General features: G+C 44.4%; 5 non-coding genes across 5 annotated transcripts; 4 read left to right on the forward strand and 1 right to left on the reverse strand.

Annotated features, from left to right (window-relative positions):
- The first annotated feature begins 1000 nt into the window (after positions 1-1000).
- TRNAA-UGC lies at positions 1001-1073 on the forward strand. Its single transcript has one exon. It is a non-coding gene; the product is annotated as a tRNA-Ala (tRNA).
- Positions 1074-1275: 202 nt separating this feature from the next.
- On the forward strand, positions 1276-1348 carry TRNAA-AGC. Its single transcript has one exon. It is a non-coding gene; the product is annotated as a tRNA-Ala (tRNA).
- A 2065-nt stretch (positions 1349-3413) lies between these two features.
- On the forward strand, positions 3414-3486 carry TRNAA-AGC. Its single transcript has one exon. It is a non-coding gene; the product is annotated as a tRNA-Ala (tRNA).
- Positions 3487-4307: 821 nt separating this feature from the next.
- TRNAA-AGC lies at positions 4308-4379 on the reverse strand. Its single transcript has one exon. It is a non-coding gene; the product is annotated as a tRNA-Ala (tRNA).
- Positions 4380-5127: 748 nt separating this feature from the next.
- On the forward strand, positions 5128-5200 carry TRNAA-UGC. The gene has a single exon. It is a non-coding gene; the product is annotated as a tRNA-Ala (tRNA).
- Positions 5201-7042: the final 1842 nt, after the last annotated feature.

Genomic DNA, 7042 nt, shown 5'->3' on the forward strand with positions numbered 1-7042 from the left:
CAGCTTGCTCCTATTGTGCTATTATTATGCCAGGTGCATTGGCTTCCAGGTTCTCTCCACTGCAATTCAAGGTGCTCCTTCTCACATTTAAAGTCCTATCTAGCACAGGGCTAGGTTGTTTCCAGAACCTCCTCTCTCTTCGTTTAAGTGTTACCTCCTCTCCAGTGGTGGGTTTCAAAAATTTTTAGAACCTCTTCTCTAGGTGTGGCCTGCTTTGTGGGATTGGCTTGCCAACCATGTGACTGGGTGGGAGTGGCTTGCCAGCCATGTGACTGGGTGGGCATGGCCAACTTGTAAAATGTGGTGAAACTCACCTAACAACGCTCTTGCTCAGCAACCAAAATGTTGGCTCAGGAACTCTGGCATTGTAGTGTGCAAGTCTTAAAACTGTCAAGTTACAAGACCCTTGCACCACTAACCCTTTAGAAAAAAATACCCCAGGGGTGTTCAAACTTGACAACTTTAAGACTTGTGGACTTCAACTTCCAGAATTTCTCCTCTGGCTCTTCATCTTGATGATGTGGGACGGCGGGGGGAGGGAACTGGAACCGGTTCTAAATGGCATGGTAGACTTGTGGAACCTCTTCTATGGAAGAGGTTAGAACTGGCAGGAACCCACTCAATTTCCCAAGGTGAGGCGAGGCTCATCCCTTTCCCCAAAGGGCCATAAAAGTTTGCACAGCCTCAGAAACCTAAAAGGAGATGGGCCAATTTATTTACCCTCACCTCTGCACCCGCTGCTAGTTTGGTGAGAGAAACCTCTGGTTCACAGGCCCACATGCTGGCATCTCTGAAGTCTGGCACAGCTCCAGAACTCACAGCTGTGAGGAACATGTTCACTTCCTCTGAATCCACCTGCTCAAGCTCTTCCCAGGTAAATGGAGCTCAGGTATGTCTCGGTCATTTCTAGTAGACTTACTAGTTGGCATCTTATTTTACCTCCTCAGTTTCTCCTCCTCCTGAATTCTTGCAGTTTTGTGGGTCAAGGCTGCTCACAGCTGGGGAATTAGCTCATATGGTAGAGCGCTTGCTTTGCATGCAAGAGGTGGTGGGATCGATGCCCACATTCTCCAGTCCATTTTCTTTTAACGTTCCTTTGCCAAAACCTTTAGACCGTTTCGATCTACCCACTTTCAACATCTTATCCCGAATTCTTCTAACGTGATAGAACAAGGGTGACAGGCAGTTTACTTTCCAAAGTATTAGATCATTTTCATCTCTTCATTTTCTACATCTTGTCCTGAATTCTTGTAACATGGCTGAACAAGATTGACAGGGGAATTAGCTCAAATGGTAGAGCGCTCGCTTAGCATGCGAGAGGTAGCAGGATCGATGCCTGCATTCTCCAGTCAGTCTCTTTTCAGTTTTGATTTCCATACAGAAGATCCTCATGCAGGCAAATTTGGCATATTTTCCGGAACTTGGAATTAGTGGCAATGCAGAACTCTTGCTTTGCTTGCAACAGATGGTGGAATCAATGCCCACTTTTTCTAGACAGTTTTGATTTTTTTATATCATCCTTCCCCTAGATACACCTCACTTGCCCTGTGATTCTGCATATGTTATTCTTTGTAGGTTTATCTTGAGAAAACGAGGACCCAGATTGTTGGGGGCAATGTGCTGGTTTTGTAAACTGCTCAGAAATATATTTGCTCAATATGCCCATGCTTAATAATGCAGGTAGTCATGAGCGCGAGGGCCCAGTTTGTATAGATACTGTAAGGTTCAAAACTGCACTTAAGTCATCAAAATGCCAAAAAGAGACTTGGGAAATAACCACTTTTATTTGCACCAAAAAAAGAGCTGGATGGTTTTATTCCACAACATACAGGCAAATAAGCAGGTAAGGCGAAACAACACATAGGGAGAGTGTGATAAACATCGTATAGGTTCAGGTAATCAATCAGAGACAATAGCTGGGCAACCCAACCCTGGCCTCCTGGTCCTCATGCCTTAAAACTTTCCTTTTAGTCCTGCATGTCTGTTCTCTCCTGCACCAGTGAAGCAAGGGAGTGGGAGTGAGTACTTAACAACACAGGTATTTGCCTGATGTCTGAACCCTACCAGGCGATGACATACTCCCACAACATACAAAGAAAAGGCAGATACAAAATAATGTGTACAGATGATTCAATGAGGTTGAATTAGTGTATGGATTGGGAAAAAATAACACAGAATTGGCTGGAGAATGTGGGCACCGACCCCACCACCTCTTGTATGCAAAGCAATCACTGTACCATTTGAGCTAACTCCCCAACTACCAAGCACTTGCTTGCCCACCTATGCCTCCTTGCCTCACTTGACTGCTACTACCGGGGTGCTGCCAGGGTGAGCATGGGAAGGAGAGGGGCCAGAGAAATAAAGGGAGGGAGGCATGCGATAAAGCAGCCCCTGCCGTCAAGGGCAAAGGTTAGCGCCCCTCTGGGCATCCTCTTGTCTCTGCTTAATCCTCCACCATCATTTCTTCATCTCTTGTGATCAGGCAACACAGAGAAGGAGGGGGGGAAAAGCAGCAGGAAGCAGAGGGGTGAAGAGAGAGGGGGGAGAGAAAAACTCACCCACCCGCACACTGTCTTCACACAAGCAGGGGAGGGGGGCTGCTATGACATGCATCTTGCTGTGCTCACCCCAACAAGTGAAGGAGGTGCCGACCTCAAACCGCCCACCCACTTACAAACCAGCCTCCTCCTCTCCTCGTACGGGCTCTCTGGAGGGGTGGGAAGGTCTCTCCCAAGACCAGCTTCTTTCCTGCCCTCATGCAGCATCAGTCCGTAGGGGGAGGGCACGGACTGTTCGGCAGCGGCAACAAAACAAGGTTTGTGTGCCAGCTTCCTACCTGGCAAAACAAATTTTTCACCGGTCTGGTGGGTGTGACTAAGTTGGGGGGGGGGAGCATGTGACTGAGTGGGCATGGGCATAAGCAATGTCAAGTTGGCCACACCAACTCAGTCACATTCCCCCCTCTATAGCCATGCCCACCGAACTACTAGTAAAAAAAATTGAAACCCCGCCTGGAAGAGGATTTTCTGTATGGAAGCCAAAAGAGAATAGAGATTGACTGGAGAATGCAGGCATCGATCCTGCTACCTCTTGCATGCTAAGCAAGCTCTACCATTTGAGCTAATTCCCCAGACATAAAGTAACTTTACCCACTCAACTGCAAGGATTTAGGATAAGATTCAGGAGCTGAGGACATGAAATTATAATATTATTATCTATCGGAGAAAAAGCCAAATCCAAAAATGCTAGAGAATTCCTGGAAGCCTGGCACTCTGACAAATCAGCCATCCACAGGCACATATGCATAAACAACATCTACATATACCATCAAGGACCTTTCAACTTCCAGTGTCTGGATAAATCCTTCCAGTTCACACAAAGAAAGGGAGGAGGGCATAAAGATCCTTCCAAGTGGGGAATTAGCTCAAATGGTAGAGCGCTCGCTTAGCATGCGAGAGGTAGCAGGATCAATGCCTGCATTCTCCAGTCAGTCTCTTTACTTTTTGCTTCCATTCGGAAAATCCTCATGCACACAAATTCTGCATATTTTCCTAAACTAGGAATTACTGGCAATGCTAAAGTCTTGTGAGAGACGATGAGATCAATGCCCACCTTTTCTAGGCAGGATTTTGGTTGATTTTATCATCTTTCCACAAGATCCACGACTCCACCCCTGTGATTCTGTGTACGATTTTCTGTGTGGGTTCCATCCATTCTTTGCCACATGACTCTGAGTGGCTAACAACAATAACCAAAAGCAGAAACACTAAAAGCAATGTAACAAAAAATGAAGAAAAACAGGAATGTCACTTATTGATTTATACCCGTGATGCAGTGGTGGGTTTCAAAATTTTTTAGAACTTCTTCTGTAGGTGTGGCCTGCTTTGTGAGAGTGGCTTGCCAACGATGTGACTAGGTGGGAGTGGCTTGCCAGCCATGTGACTGGGTGGGCATGGCCAACTTGTAAAATGTGGTGAAACTCACTTAACACGCTCTTGCTCAGCAACCAAAATGTTGGCTCAGAAACTCTGGCATTGAAGTGTGCAAGTCTTAAAGCTGTCAAGTTAAAAGACCCTTGCACTCATAACCCTTTAGAAAAAATAACCCAGGGTGTTCAAACCTGACAGCTTTAAGACTTGTGGACTACAACTCCCAGAATTCCTCTTCTCGCTCTTCATCTTGATGATGTGCAGACAGGCGGGGCCTGTCCTTACTTTAGCATTGGCAGTAATTCCTAGTTTAGGAAAATATGCAGAATTGTGTGCTTGAGGATTTTCCGAATGGAAGCCAAAAGTAAAGAGACTGACTGGAGAATGCAGGCATTGATCCTGCTACCTCTCGCATGCTAAGCGAGCGCTCTACCATTGAGCTAATTCCCCACTTGGCTTTACTTGGAGGATCTTTATGCCTTCCTCCCTTTTTTGTGTGAACTGGAAGGATTTATCCAGACACTGGAAGATGGGTCCTTGATGGTATATATGTAGATGTTGTTTATGCGTATGTGCCTGTGGATGGCTGATTTGTCAGAGTGCCAGGCTTCCAGGAATTCTCTAGTGTTTTGGATTTTTCTCCGATAGATAATAATATTATAATTTCATGTCCTCAGCTCCTGAATCTTATCCTAAATCCTTGCAGTTGAGTGGGTGAAAGTTACCTTAGGTCTGAGGAATTAGCTCAAATGGTAGAGCGCTTGCTTAGCATGCAAGAGGTAGCAGGATCGATGCCTGCATTCTCTAGTCAATCTCTATTCTCTTTTGGCTTCCATACAGAAAATCCTCTTCCAGGCAAATTGTGCATATTATCCTAAATTTCTACACTGTTGCAAAGCATCCAGGCAGTCAGTTGGGCATTAGTGGCAATATATAAACTCTTGTTTTGCTTGCAGGATGGTGGAACTGATGCCCATCTTCTCCAGATAAAATTTACAGGCATTGCTGGGATGTGGTGCAATCAGCTGAAATGATAGAGCGCTTGCTTTAAGTGTGAGGTAATGCGATCAGTGCCAGCATTCTCCTAGAGAGACATATACCTCGTTTTGCCAGTTTAACGGATCACTTTAATATATTTAAGTTTCTGCCTCTTGTCCTGAGGTTTTGCATTTTGGTTCCTTAAAATCTACCTGTAGCTGGGGAATTAGCTCATATGGTAGAGCGCTTGCTTTGCATGCAAGAGGTGGTGGGATCGATGCCCACATTCTCCAGTAAATGTTTACATAATTTTGCTACGTTGTGAGATTGTTTTCAGCTCCTCAGTTGGTGTCTCTTGCCCTGAATTCTTGTAACGTGGTGAATCAAGGTTGCTTGGTAGTTGGGGTGTTAGCTCAGATGGTAGAGTCCTTGCTTTGGATGCAAGAAGTTGTGGATTGATGCCCGCATTCTCCAGCCAACTCTCTTGTTTTTTTTTTCCTGATCCATACACTAATTCAACCTCATTGAATCCATCTGTACACATTATTTGTATCTGCCTTTTCTTTTGTATGCCATGAGAAGTATCTATGAGAAGCAATTGGGAAATCGTTCACCCTGTGAAGCAAGCAATCAGAGCCATTCATGAAATCTGAAATTTTATGGTCTACCAGTTATAAGAACCTCAAGAAGAAGATGCTTCCCTTGCCTTGGTTACAACCAGATAAGGCTTCATGGATGGATTTGGGGGTAAGTCAAGCTTATGCTAATTGTAACAATTAGTGCAACAATTCCAAGCTAGGCACTCACAAATTAATGCACTTAGGTTGCACACCCTGGAAATGTGTCCTCTAACTCTTCCTTAACCATAATAATGATTATACCCTAGTGACTGGATCCTCACATCCCACTTTGCCAGAAGTACCAGAGGGTGAGGGTTAGTGCTAATCCAGGCATCCCTCTGAAGTTCCAGATTTGATGTAGGTAGGTTGGACTGCACTCTCACCATGGAGCACCAACCTTCTCCAGTTTCTCAATGTTACCTTGGTTTCTTTCTTGGTAAATTGTTCAAGAATGCTATCAGACAGCTGGGGAATTAGCTCAAATGGTAGAGCGCTTGCTTAGCATGCAAGAGGTAGCAAGATCGATGCCTGCATTCTCCAGATATTTTCTTTTATTTGCTCCATCCATAGGGAGTCCTTCATTTAACTGCTGCATCTCCTCCGAGATTCTTTCAGCGTGATGGTCCTTAGCTATTGAAAAGCTTCAGCCCAAGGCAGCAAAGTTTAGCCTGAAGAGACAATGGATCTTTTTTTCCTGTAAATATCTGATTAATGGAATAGCTCCCTCTGGAGACCAACATTGTCCAAACACTGTTTGCTTTCTGAGCAAGATTCAAAAAAACAAAATCACTTTAAGATGAAAGTTCATTTGTTCTATAGAAAGCCTGGATTTGGGTTGTATTTTGAACAGAACAGACTTGGAAGTCTCAGAGTGTGCTACACTTCAAAGGCATAGAATGTATTTGAACAATTCAATTTCTCTCAGCCCCTCTCCACTTTCCCAAAATTCCCTCAACCATAGATGTATCTTAAGTTACAGTTCCTCTCACTCTCTTCTTAACTTCTCAGTCCCTCTTCCCAGACATTGTTAACTCTACCTAACCAAATTGAACCTTATGCTTTTTCCTTCCTTAGTTCTTCAACCGTCATTCCTTGTCCATCTAAATCACTGGACAATTTCCTTCCTGGTGGAACAGCCAGCTTCTTGCTCCTTCTTCCTTAGATATATTTGGAAAGAAAGCTGTGTTGATGCTCTCTAACACTCATCAACAGCAGCATACAAATACATCAATAATCATGCAGTCATCAAACTAAAGAATGCATCACATTTATGTGTCATAAAGCAAGCACACCATCATATATAATCATGCAAATATCAGCACAATGGCCAGGCTCAATCTGACTTTGGACACATTATGTGATGACTTGGCCATTTGATGAAGGCTCTAAAGCTGGAAATGGTGGAAAGGAAGAAAAGAAAAGGATTTCCAGCAGCAAATGGGTGGACTCTTGTTACAGTGGTGATGGAGGAAGCCTTGGGAGAGCTGAAGGACCAAGTGAGGGGCAGATGACATG

The sequence above is a fragment of the Thamnophis elegans genome, chromosome 2, assembly GCF_009769535.1.
Source record: "Thamnophis elegans isolate rThaEle1 chromosome 2, rThaEle1.pri, whole genome shotgun sequence".
In the NCBI taxonomy this organism is placed as follows: Eukaryota; Metazoa; Chordata; class Lepidosauria; order Squamata; family Colubridae; genus Thamnophis; species Thamnophis elegans.